At 39.6% G+C, this 14,172-nt stretch overlaps 1 pseudogene; it reads right to left on the bottom strand.

Annotated features, from left to right (window-relative positions):
* Nucleotides 1–4,816: 4,816 nt before the first annotated feature.
* LOC136489983 (aspartic proteinase Asp1-like) lies at nucleotides 4,817–8,230 on the bottom strand (annotated as a pseudogene).
* Nucleotides 8,231–14,172: the final 5,942 nt, after the last annotated feature.

Here is a 14,172-nt window from a genome sequence, read left to right as displayed (position 1 = left end):
TATCATGGATAATTATGCATCAAACACCCTTGAGAGAGAGAGAGAGAGAGAGGAGGCGTCTGTCGTGCCCCCTACTCCCTCTGTCCTTGTAATATAGTGCATTTTAGGAATTTTAAGATAAATTAAGAGAGAACATAAAAGACGCATGTACCCTCATTTTATTTCCTAATCAGACGCTATCATCAACGTGATTAATGGTAATTGGTTGATAAATAGGAAATATTTAATGTAAAATTAGTTTTGTCCTCTAGAATGCATTATATTTGAGGACAATTTTTGAATAATAGAATGCACTATATTACAGGACGGAGGGAATACCTCCAAGCTGACAATGAAACATCCTTAAAACCCCAACAATTTTTATGCATGGATGAAGAGGAGGAAGTTGAAGGAGAGAGAGAGAGAGAGAGAGAGAGAGAGAGAGAGAGAGAGAGAGAGAGAGAGAGAGAGAGAGAGAGAGAGAGGAGGAGGAGGAGGAGGAGGAGGAGGAAGAGGAGGAGGAGAAATAGGAAATAGCAGGCCCCTTACAGACGATCCTAGATTCACCACTGATTGTTCATCATGTTTGGCTTTGCATTTGGATGGGTTTGGGCTCAAAAGTCTTGCACGAGTATTACATCTAGCAAGATATTTTGATTACACAAACAAGTTGGTACCTCCTAAAAATGTACAGACAAGAACTCAGGAAGTTTTAACAACACGCATACTAGAAGTTCTTAAGGAAAATAGGCATTGCATTTCAAAGCATCTATTGATCTGTAATTTTCACTTTGCTAAAAACTGAATGCAATGCTTGACTTGAGCACCATGGGATACTGATCGATTCTCTAGTGCTATAAGCTTCAGGTAATTAGCACAAATATATGTAAAAGGTCACTAAGCTTAATTTTGTTATGCTCAATTGTGCTTCCCATTTTCACATTCTTCAAGTCATCTCTCAAACCTCCTTTCTCACATATTGACTTGCAAAAAGATGTTTCTTCCTAACAAAATCAGTTTTTTCATGGGGCTTACTTACTTTATCATCATATGCCTGATTAGTATTCCAAGTCAGATCTCACTTTGACCTTCATGCCTCAAGATTTTTTAATATGGAAAACTAGACATTCCCTCAATACATGTTCATGTGGGAGAATAGACACATGCATATCGTTTGAAAAAAAATCCACTAATCACAAATAAGTTCATTGTTAAAAATATGCAATTCAAGTATGTTACTATATTATATACTCCCACTCTCCTAAAAATCATATAATTAACTCTAGCAACTCTAAAACATATTAGTGTTCAAGGACCTAGTTATCCCTAATTATTATAATGATTCCATATTGTTTGTTATACTAACTAATGGAAAAGGATACATACCTTCCCTAGTTAACTGTGTGTGCAAGCGGGCTACCCAATGGGGAATGAAGCAATCCACAAGATTACATGCATGATGGATGCATGAATGAATGAAATTAATGTTGATGGCCCCACTACCTCTCCATAAGCCTCAATAACCATTATTTTAAGTTATCTCCTCAATCATTGCCTCCATTTTAAACTACATGTTGTATTAGTTTTATCCTAAGTCAAATATTTCTATCTTTGATCATCAATTTCAACAAATCCATGTAGTTTCACAACATGTGAATTGCATATTGTGAAAGTATTTCTCATAGTGAATATGAAAACATAAATCTTATGTTATTATCCTATACACATCATTTAAACTAGAAGATACCCCACGTGTTGCTGCGGGGATTGTGAATAATTTCGAATGAAATTAAGTGGAAATAATGTAGATAGCTTGCATTAAGATGTTCGAAGTTAGTAGGATGACATGGCTATTAGTGGAGATGATGTGGATGGTTAGTGGGGGATGATGTGGATGGCTTGCATGTTGAGATAGACTTCTAGTGGATATTAGCTTTGTAAGGACCGTCACACCTAAGGGGGGGTGAATTAGGCAACTTAAAATTCTACTTCTAATTATGGCCTCTAATTTTCACCTTAGCAAAACCTATGCAAATAAATAAACTATCTAAATGTGTAACTGCGGTTTTGCTAATATGTTGCTATCTCTACCGCAAAAGAAGCTATGCAACCTAGGTTCCAATCCTATCAACTATCCTATCAACTAAGCTAGGAAAGGTAAAGCACACAACTAAGATTACAATATAAATGCAGAAGCTAAAGATGAGGTAGAGATGCAAACTCCCGTCGATGACTCCGGTATTTTTACTGAGGTATCGAGAAGCACTCAAGCTTCCCCCTAGGAAGCCCCTCGCAAGGGCCAAGCTACCGGTCGAGTAACTTTGTGGATAGCCCCGAGCCTTCCCCACACGCAAGTGGGTCTTTGGTGTGCCTTCCGGCAAGCCTTTCTCGGACCACTCCCCCCGTCTTCACTATCAAGCTTCCGGCCGAAACACCGCGGGCCTTGTTCCGTTCGATACATGGTGGCGGCCACACCACAAACGCGGTTGGTGTGGTCTCGCAAGACTACAAGCCCGCCGAGTATACTAGGCCTAAACCTAGAGCAAGCACATAAGCGGTGGTCTAACTAACATAAGCACTTCGCAAAACACCTATGCTAATCACCTTGTGATCTATTAAGCCCTATGCAAATGGAGAACTCTAATATGGTGTATCTAACACTCTAGCACCTTCCCATAGCTTCTTCACACATCATTTGGCCGGTCATGGGGGTATTTATAAGCCCCCAACCAAATAGAGCCGTTGGTCTCCTTTGGTGTGCTCTCTGTGCGCCAACCGGTCCAGACCCTGGGTCCGGACCATCCTTCCTCGGTCCGGTTCCCCTCCAATAGTCACTGACAGGCGACCATTGAAATGGCCGTTGCGCGCGCTGCAGTGGCTGACTGTGGGCCAGTCAACCGGACTGGACTACCCGATGGTCCGATTCCCTCAATCGGACTCAGTCCGGTTCCTCCGAGCGCCTCTGGAACCTCTCTGTACTCAACCGGACTGAGCTCGCCGATGGTCTGGTTGGAGCACTTTTCACAGGGTCCGGTTCACCCGTAGCTAGGGTTTGCAACCGGACTCAGGGTCAATGGTCTGGACCCCTGTCCATCTGGGTCCGGAGCTCCTGTGTTGCTCCGTTCACTTTGTTTCTTCGTGACCTTCGCGTCCGTCTTGGTTCCATCCTTCGTGCTTGGACTTTGCTTGATGTTTTGGGTCTTCCATAGTGCTTCTAATGCCTTGCTTGAGGTGTTGATCATCGGATCATCACGTCGCCTTCGTCCAAGTCACGTTTGCACCCTATTGAACTCCAAAATCAACACTCGCAAATTCATTAGTCCAATTTGGTTGTGTTAATCATCAAACGCCAAAATCCAATTTAAATGGGCCAAGGGTCCGTTTTCTTTACAAGCTTTACAAGAGATATAGATTAATGGTCAAAGATAGAAATGTTTTACTTAGGACAAAGTTAATACTACATTAATTTAAGCTGAGGGAGTATGTTAGCAATGAAGGGTTAAAAACTTATTTGATTGCAAAACATGAAGAGATAATTCCTTGTGGAAACTCATGGCAGGTTTCAGTCTCCATCAGGCATCAGCTGACATGATTCTGGAAATTATCCTCCCCCTTAGATAACCTGGGCCATGCTACCCACTCATTTTGAAGGAAGTGAAAAATTAGTGGAAGATGTGTTATTTCAGTAACTCACAGGATATTATATGAAGTTAGAATAGGCTGAACATCTCATCTTGTGCATGACTGGTTCCAATAACTCTATGGCAAATTAAGAGTACAGAGTGTTCTATAATTTATACACTCCATGATATAGAACTACACAGTAATTTTCAATCTCATCTATCATGATCTTAGGATACATCAGTTTCACAGAATCATATGTATACTATGTACACACTGGCAGTTCTAGTTGATGCAAAATTTCATATAGCATCATATATTTTGTCTGCTTTATCAGTGAATTATTTTGAAAGTAAACAGGTATACATATGAGTCCAGTGTTATTGCGTTGGGCTATGGTGAACGTAATCACTGCTTTGAACTATCCATACAGTGCGGTCATATGCGTACGTATACCAGGTTTCAATTCGTTCTAAACAAGGGTCAAATGCTACAAGGCAGCAGCAGCAGCCATACTGCTTTTTGAAACCACAATTTTACTAAATAGTGCAGTTGATCAGGACAATCTTCAATCACTGCAGGGCGCCAGGGCAGACACACTAAAGTTCTTATGCCAAACTATGGGGCTGCCAGCACTGGACCCTAGTTGTTAGTCTCCATTCTTCATCTCAATAATAGGTAGAACTTCTTTCGCATTTAAAAAAACATAAATTAATGATGATTCTGTGTCACAACTGTCACTTTATTTCACTGCACCACTTGCTGTCTATAACTGTGAAATACAGACGCTAACGTTGAACACAAAGAAACTGAGTTGGTCCTGTTTTTACTACCTCTCTGTGTTTAATCAAATACCATGTCTACAATTATAGTTCCAGTCATTCCTGGAGGCTACCCAGGTAAAACATAGCATCGAAGGAATTGTTTCTTTTTTAATGAAAGAGGCATATATATCAACTGCACAATCAAATTTACGTCAGCACAAAGAACATCTCAGGTGCGTTCGCAAAAAGGAAAAAAAAAACATCTCAGGCGAAAAACATACTTAATCATCAAATATGCTTTATTATGAGCATTGATCACTGATCAGGAGGTACACACACAGGTTTCTTTTTTTATAGAGTTCCTTTCTTACAATACTTAATTTTTCTTAATTCTCTTCTTCACCTTCTTCAATCTTTCATCCCATCAGGTACTGGCAACTTCATTCAGGATTTCAGATGCGCGAAATGATCGCAGCTTTGGACTTGGGCATTTTATCACACGGCGATGGCATCCATGCGAGCCTTCCTTTCTCATTGTCGTATATCACAAGCTGCTCCTGCATTGTGATGCCTGCAGAAACAGAGAATCCATTGGAATCAAAAATATTTTACAGATATGTATGCCTGAACACTGTATTCTGAATTGAGCATGGTATATGCAAAATTTTGTACCTCCAATTACGAACAGATCCAAGCCTTGCAGTCCAAGAATGCCAAAGCATGCATTCCCATGCTCCTGCCACAAACACAAAAGCACAAGAATTTAAATCATTCTCCTCCTTTTTTGACAAATTAGCATTCACTGCTGACAGTCAGCTGTGTTTGGAGTGCTTACAGTAACAATGAGGTAGTTTTCAGGAGGGATAGTCATGGTGACTCCATGGTCAAATTTCAGAGACACCATTATTGGTTTGAATTCTTTCGGGAGGTCATGCACAGTTTTGAAAGGTTTAGGTCCTTTCCAGCATAGAGGCAGTGCAGTATCAGACACCACTTTGAGTGACTTGCTGAGAGAGGCCTTCAGCTGCAGCAACATCCTTCACATGTCATGAATCCTATGTCTACTCTCTCTAATAACCGTGGTACCTGGGGTTTAATAATAAATTGTGATTACTGATTAGGAACATACCGCAGAAACGAGCTGATCATGTAGACTCTCAGGCAAGTAGGTGTAAGTGCTGCCACTGTCGAAGACCGCCTTCAACGGCTTTGTGCCTATCGGCTTTCTATCCAAGTGCAGGGTTGCTTGGCCCGGCGAGTAGTGATTACCTTCCCTGGAAACACGTTGAAACAAAGTCAAAAGAAAATAAAGTTCAGTGGTATCCTTCTCAACTAGTTTCCATTATTGAATTTCCATTTTCCAGAAGAGAAAGTGGTTCCTTTTACAAGATTGAGAAACAAAAGGGGGCATCAATCAAAAATGTGTCCTGTTAAATGGTGATTATTACCTGGAAATGCAGTATATGTATATGATATGCAGCTGTGCAGGAATCAGTGCTGTTACATAGTGCTAATAGTGTGCGCATGCTTGAATAAAATGAAACAATGAAATTCACAACAAACTAACAGCCTTCTCAGACCATCATCGTGAACAACCAAGCACTTTGCATGAAAAGATAAGCAGTACTAGTATAGTGCTTACCCGGGTGTTCCTGGAGCCATGGGGACTCAGGTTACATGTGAAGAGGGCACATTCTCTTCCCCAATGAAGAGGTAGCCCCCTCCCTTTGAGCTGAGGCAATGACCTATCACATTCTTGGAGACGGCTCCACTGTGCTTCAGCTGCGAGACGAGGTCTACCGAGCCCCTTCCAAGCCCAAGGATGCCGTCGACCGGCACCCGCTTGGGGGCCTTCTTGGAGTTCTGCATCTGATCATACCCACAGCTGCATGCAGAAATTAAGAAAACTACAAACTGTCATGAACATATCCAGTGAGCAATGCAAAGAGAATGTAATATGTTGGATATAATATGGGCTTGGCCCATATAATATTTAATAATTAAATAAAACTCTATGGTGCGTAACATTAAGTGTTGTATGATTTAATACCATACGGGATTTTGACTGAACGCTGACTCGGCTTATATGGTTGGAAATTATTCATCTAAATTGAGAAGCTGAAAAAAGGATAAAGGCACACGCGCGCACGCCGCCGCCGCCCGGGCCGAGGCCGTGGGCGTGGGGGCGGCGAGCGGGCGTGGCCAGTCTTTTGCCACTTAAATTCACATTATCACGCGAGTTTCGCTCCTTGATGGTGGAGGCGAACTGACTGCGTCAGTTACCGTCCCTTCCGCTTCCCGTCTCCTGGGATTCTCCGCTGCCTTCGTCTTCTCTTCCCCGTCAGTAGCCATATATCCTGTCTTCCGTCAGTCCAGACCCAATCTTCCATAACCACTCCCGAGAGAACCATAGATAAGCAGTCTTCTGACTTTCCCGTCCCGTACCTCTGCGCGCACGGAGGAGCGGGAGAGCAGGTGCCTCCGGAATCCTCGTCCGCCTGAGAATCCTGCACGGGGTGAGCGGCGATTAGGTTTTTGGGGAGCGATCCGCAACTGCTCGTCCATCTTCTTCTTGGATCCGTCCTCTCCCTGGAACGTCAATGCGTCTTCTTCCTGGTGATCCGTTCGTGGGGTCCGCGACTTCGAGCAACGCACTATGTCGACTAGTGCGAATGGAGCCTCCGATGCTCTCGGCATGGGACCCTCCGCTGGGTACAGTCTAATCTCTGTGATTACTGTATTTTGTATTCTTACTGTATCAATCAGTATGTCATCTATGCATGCTATAGCGTTCATAAGAAATATACACATGCACATATATGCTGTCACAAATCTGCTGATGTTATATTTCTGGATTAAACTAATAATGAAAATGCCTAAATTCCTAACATAATATCCATGCATATATCCTGTTGCATACCCAAAGGTGATGTTGGGGGCACTGCCCGTAGGCAATGAGAACTTGTCAAGGACGAGCACACCAAGAGATGACGATCCATCTAGGTAGTGTATTTCGTAGTCGCATTGGCGCGGTGCAGCTCTGCAGTCCTTGGTTGTACCCAGGTCTTTGTGCAGCGCGTCGCAGACAGGATCTGCGCATGGAACGAGCTTCTTCAGCGTCGGTCGGTACAGTGGGTGTGGCACCTGCAGGGACAAGGATCACTGAGATATATATATATATATATATATATATATATATATATATATATAGCATCAAACATAGTGCAGTTCATGGTGATTTTTGTGTGCACCATCCACAAGCACAAATTGTTTCTGACTACTACGTTTTTCTAGTCAAATTTATTTCCAATGAAGCTGAAAATAAAGGCGAGATGCATATATATGTGCGTGCGTTTGCGTTCTGCAGCACCGATATACTATACCTTGTTGCAGGTGTCGCAGGGACCATCGTTGTCGTGGCACTCGAGCCAGGTGAGGTTGCTGCCGGTGTCGATGTCCAGGTAGTAGGGCATCGCCGGCTCCCCGATGTTCATGGTCACGTAGAAGTGTCTGCAAGCACAAGTGGACGACAGCATGGAAAAATCGTCAAGCAAAGGCTAAATATATCTTTGTATTTGTTGCTATGAATTAACTTTCTGGAGACGGCAAAAGAAACCATTCTTTTTTGCATGATAAGATGCAGTAAACAACGAGCGAGGGTCCTTTATTTCCTTTTTTTTACAACTTTCCGGTTGACATCAAGGCATGCTAGTTCGAGAGAGGAGAAGGTAGTCTCGTGTACATTATTATACATACGCTGTGGGGTAGACGCTGCCGTCAAGCTTGAACACCATGGACGAGGAGGCCAACGGAAGTAGTGGAAGCACGAGCAGAACGCTGACGACCATCTTCCAGCTGCCAGCCATGGTGCAGATGTCAGTTGCAGTACACTTCCCTTCCCTCTTGCTGAAATTCAGTCCTCTGTTTGGTGGGGATGGAGAGAGTGACGGAGGGATGCGAGGTATTTTATAGGCGTTGTTGTTGGCTTGGGGGGCTGGGGCTTTCTCCAGCCTGTTCAATTTTCTTTTCTTTTTTTTTTATTGTTGTTTTGCATTTGGATCGTTCTGGGATTAAATATCTATTTTTTATGACAACAAGTTATGAGCTTTGCTTGCATGTCAGTGTTATTGGATTTGGAAACTTTCATATAAAAAATTTGGATAGTGGTTTGTTTCTGAGATGCTTTCTTTGTGTAAGCACTTTTTTTAGAAACTGTGAAGATTCCTAGACAGTTAAAGGGATCAAATTACCTTAAAAAACATGGTACGTAGCACCTCTGTATTTTGATCACACATAACATGATACCTTCAAAAATGTACACACAGGAAGTTTGAGCAACCAACTCAGCACATGCGCCTGTACTAGTTACCATCTAAAATTGTAATTTTGCTTAATTGAACTGAACATACACCAGAGAATAACTGATCCATTTGCTACAAAAGTGACCACGCGCCTTTTTTCACATTCTAAGGCCCTCAGCTGCATCGCTAACCCGCCCTTTCACTTAGGCCCCGTTTGGATCTTGGAATTGAATTCATTCTCATAATTATAATTTAGACACACATTAATTGGTTGCATATGGAATATATTAGTATACAATTGTTAGCCATACAAGGGAGATACTTATATGTTGCATTTCTAGTGTAAGGAAGCAAGTTAAAGAGCGTGCTATAAGTTGCAGAGTAAAAATATAGCATGGCGAACTATAGAATCAATTTCTATCTCACACCCTATGACTTTAAGATAGGCTTACATGTGAACTTAGGAAAGTTGTGGAATATCAAATTACAAGCCAAATAGCCTAATCCACTAAGTAGATTCCAATTCTTCCGAAATGAAAGGATCCAAACGGCCCCTTATTGTTTTGTACATCAGTTTTTCTTTCATACAGAGATTGTTGAATTTGAGAACTCGTTTTAAAATAAAAAAAATGGATATAGTGTGCTTTTGAGATGCCTCATGTACACAATATTTTTTTTAGATAGAAGCTTTTGAGGATTCTTTAGACAGTCTAGGGCCTGTTTGGAATGCGGGAAAATTTTCAAGTTCCTATTTTTTTCATGTAAAATTGAACTAATTCCCGTGAAATTCTTCTACGATTCCTACAAAAATTCTGCACTCCAAAAAGACTAGGATAAAGTCGGGCAGTAGAAAGAAATATACTTTGATTACGCGAAACAAAGTTCTTTCAAAAAATTTACACACGGGACGGAAGTTTCAACAACCAACTCAGAATCACATGCTCATGGACTAGTTACCTCCTACAATTGTAGGGTTGCTCAACTGAATGCTATAATATAATTGACTTGAGGACAAGGGAATACCTATCCAGGTTCTATATCTGTATTCAGATAACAAGCACAATATATTTCATAAATTGGCAGCGATGATACTTTTAGTTTCTATGCTCCATAGAAATCGACCTTATTATTTTTATCACATTCTATTTCTTTATATATTTTCCATCCTTATGCTATGCTAGTGAATATCATATTCAAATGGGACTACTATAATGGAACAAATATTTGTATCATACTCCATTTGTTCCAAATTATAACTCACTTTTGCTTTATCCTAAGTCAAATTTCTTTAACTTTGGACAATGTTTTACATTAACATCTACAAGTTCAAATAAATGCATTATCGAAACATATTTCATAGAAAAGTTATAAAACTAGTTTGCGGTTGTAGATGTCAGTATATTTTTCTTGGTCAAAGTTAAAGAAGTTTTGCATAGTACAAAGCTAAAGTGACATATAATTTGGAATGAATGGATTACGATATACAACAACATATTATCTCTAATGATAAATCATAAAACTTGCATACGGATAATTATCCATTAAATGTGGAAGATATATAGATACAATCTAAAACAAACTTTAGTCAATATTTTTTCAAGCTAATTGTGCCCCCCCAGAAATAAGAATCATGACATCCATATATTTGGTAGCTCCGTGTATCCACCGGTCCTCATATGGTTCTCAAGCATGACAACTTTGAAAAATATTGACTCACTGGAGGAAAGATTAATAGAATAAATTTCAAGTAGGTTACTGCACATTAGAAATTATAGTTGTCTACTAATTGATTGGTAAATTTAATTAATAAAGGAACATCATTGTAACTCCTTTTGTTCTAGTTAGCTATGTATATGATGCAAAAGTATTATGTTACCTTCTAAGATGTATCACACACAAGTCATCTTCTAAAAGAGTGCACACAGATTCACTACTCACATGCATCTGCAGAGAACAGAGCATATAGCTGGCTATCACACACAAGTTATCTTCTAAACAAGTGCATACAAGAAGTTTCAACAACCCACTCACAAGCGCATCTTCTAAAATTGTAAGTTTACTCAATTGAGTACTACAATTGACTTGAGCACCAGGGGATGTGATCCATGTGCTAGACAATAAGCACAATATATGATATTTGGGAAGTGATAATGTGTATAAATCACACATTGTATCATGCTCTACAAAAGTGTCCACCCTTTTTTCACATCCTTAATGGCTTCAGCTGCATCACTGACCCACCGACCAAGTCAGAAGCACGTACGTCACATGCACTAATTACCTTCTAAAATTGTAGGTTTGCCCAACTGAATGGCTTGATCACAAGGGAATGCTGATAGAGGTGATAGCTGTGTTGAGATAATAATATATGGGCATGCTATGGTAGTGTTGACACAAAAATGTGACGATGTGATCAACACACAGCAAGCCGGAAGATCTGAGTGGAACGAGACCAGAGATCTACTTGGCTTCAACACAGAACCAGCTGATTCTGAAAACCCAACGACGTGCCAGTCAATTTGACCTGCAATTGACAAGGAGAGAAAATCTTATTAGTAATTTAAGGTGGAACATGTCGGTGTTGCACCAAACAGTTCCAAATGTACGACTAGATAGCCGATTCAATGAGGCTATCGACTAAATAGTCGATATCTAGCATATTCATTAAATGAAGATCTTTAAATGAAGAATTATCGGCTAATATTAAACGATAATGATACGAATCAAAATAACCGATGCTCATGAAACATCAGAAAGCATCATCGGCTAAAGGGAACATGATCGATATAAAGCGTCTAGCTGATAAGTTTGATGAGAAGAGTATAACATGCGAACAAATCGACTGTCTAATATAAATGAATCTACAAAGAGTTTTAAGTCTATCCATTATCATCAACAGTGAGGTTCGATCGGATCGATGCAGCTATGATAATGATAATAAACTAAAGCCAAAGAATCTATAAAATCATCTATATGTCGACAAATTCACGAAAACATGCTATATGCGTGAGAGTATAGTCAAATCGGCTAAAATAGCCGATGCAGTCACAGCGAACAAACAGAGTACATATCTTGACCATGAATAAGACCACTAATCGATAATTTCTAATCTAAAGTCTTACTAGTGAGGTTCGACCGGATCGATGCAGCTATGGTAGTGTCATTAGATTAGATCTCATTAACTACTGAGTTTATTCAAGATTGAAATATGTCTTTGGATGCATACTATGTTTGATTGGAATAGAGATAAAACAGTCGATCTAGCTAAATTAAGCCATCAATTATAAGATTTGAAGCGTGACTAGATCAGAGGACGACCAATTAAGATGATATGATGCCGATCTATCTCTATCTCAATCGGGTGATTTTGTTATAATTAATAAAACATTAATTATAGCTAGATAACTGATGAATCAACCAAAAACAGCAAGAAAAATCTAACTAATCTTAGTGGATTCGATAATTGGTGATATTGTATTAAACGACAAGTTATTTAACATAAGATCGATAACTTTGATCTATATTATGGTTCGTAAGAGATCAATCAACTGATGCAGCCGCCTTACAAACTACGATACAGATCGATAACTAACTTATATTATGGCTCATAAAAGATCAATCAGCTGATGCAGCTTTACAAGCACAATAGTCGTGACGGTACTCACAAGCAAGCTGGAGGTCGATCAGTCGATGCAGCCTTGTTTGCTGAAGAACTCATCGAGATCTACAGTACTCCTACTCCTAATGCGATGGCAAAAGTCAAAAAGATTGTATTGATTGTGTGTTCGTCTCCTTTTTTTACAATGACTAGTATCTAATATTTATACCCGGAACCTAAACATGAATTCTACTCAAATACGACTCATTATAATTCTTGAAATAAAAGAAAACTTTCTAACTTAATAATAACCTGGACCCCAATTCTCCTTATTCGATTATGCAATAGCCCGGTTCAGAGAGACAAGCCGCCGCTGTCTGCTGACGTCACCCATAAAACAGCCGATTCTGACATACATCTAAATCAGCTTATACCGATGCACATCCAATCGATTCCTTGATGACACAATCCCTGAAGCTTCGAGTTCCCGCATTCTTCTTCTAAAATTTTGGTGTAAACAGGTAGTGATGATGTGTATAAATCACAAACATTTCTTATGCTCTAGAAATCTGTTTTTTTTTTTTTACATTTTTTAGGGCCTCCGCCGCCTCACTAACCTCCTAACTATGTTTTATCCCAAGCTTAGGAATTGGGCCATTATAGCAAACACACTCACATAATTTCCCTTCCTGATGAAAACACACACTACATGTGGATCCTGCCGGTGTATATTTGACATGATTGTTTATTCCAGTAGGAAAAAATATCAGAGTTCTATCTTTGTCAATAATAAGGAGAGGTGGTTCTCCTATTCTACAAGGTTGGTCCATTTTCTTCAATCTAAAAAGATTGAATTTTTTATATTCTTTCCGTCCTTTAGTATCTAGTTGATTATGCGATGCTAGTGGACTACTAATAATTAAACAAATATTTATATTATTATGATATCACACATAACCAATAATTTATGAAACTTGCATGTAGACAAAAATATCCATCAGACCTTGTTTGGCTACACTTGTAACTAACACAATCCACGTGTATTAGGGTGGATTGGAGTGGATACAAGTGCAGTCAAACAAGCTCAAATGGAGAAAAAAAATACCGATAACATAAAAAATAAATTTTATTAGCCAATAGTTTTCAAGCTACATATAGTTAGCAGTGGCCAATTGTGGGTCTACAACTTACATATAGTTTTCAAGCTTCATGATTACGTACATCCATTTGGTGAGTTCAATCCATAACAACTTACTGGTCTTCACAGGATTCCCAAACATGATAAGTTAGTCACTTCCAAAATTTTGACCGTCATGTCATCAGAGAAAAACATCAATTCAATTGAGGAAAACCAGAAAAATTAAGGTTGAGATGGTACATTTCAAGTTTATTGTTGCACATTAGAAAGTATACTTGTCAATTATACCAACTGAGTCATCTGTAATTTAATAAAACATCTTGTAATGCCTTCGATTCTAGTGAGCCATATAGTACTCCATATGATGCAAAATATGCTTTGCGATTGCCAACTATATGATCTGTTAATGTACAAGAATGAAAATGCGCATTTGGAAGTATGCGAGTAGTGGTACATTTCGTCTAAAAAGATGAAGACGGATCAGGATGACATAACCTCTAGCAAGATATATATCTTCATCACGCATAAGTTTTCTTCTAAAAAAGTGCACACACGAAGTTTCAACAATCCACTCGCAACCATATCTGCCATCTGATAGTTACGCGTTCTAAAATTAATTGTGAGGTCAGCAAGGTAAGTCCCACAATTACTTTTTTGGGAAAAAAAACACATGCAAAACTGCAAGTTGCCACCAGACGGGTAGGTTAGTAATGCGCCAGGCTCTAAAAATGTGACAAATGAAAATCAAGAGTTGTCTCTTTTGTAGATAAG

This window comes from Miscanthus floridulus, chromosome 10 (genome assembly GCF_019320115.1).
Source record: "Miscanthus floridulus cultivar M001 chromosome 10, ASM1932011v1, whole genome shotgun sequence".
NCBI classification, from domain to species: Eukaryota; Viridiplantae; Streptophyta; class Magnoliopsida; order Poales; family Poaceae; genus Miscanthus; species Miscanthus floridulus.
Note: the sequence above shows the minus strand (reverse complement) of the source record. Positions and strands in the feature narration are given on the sequence as shown.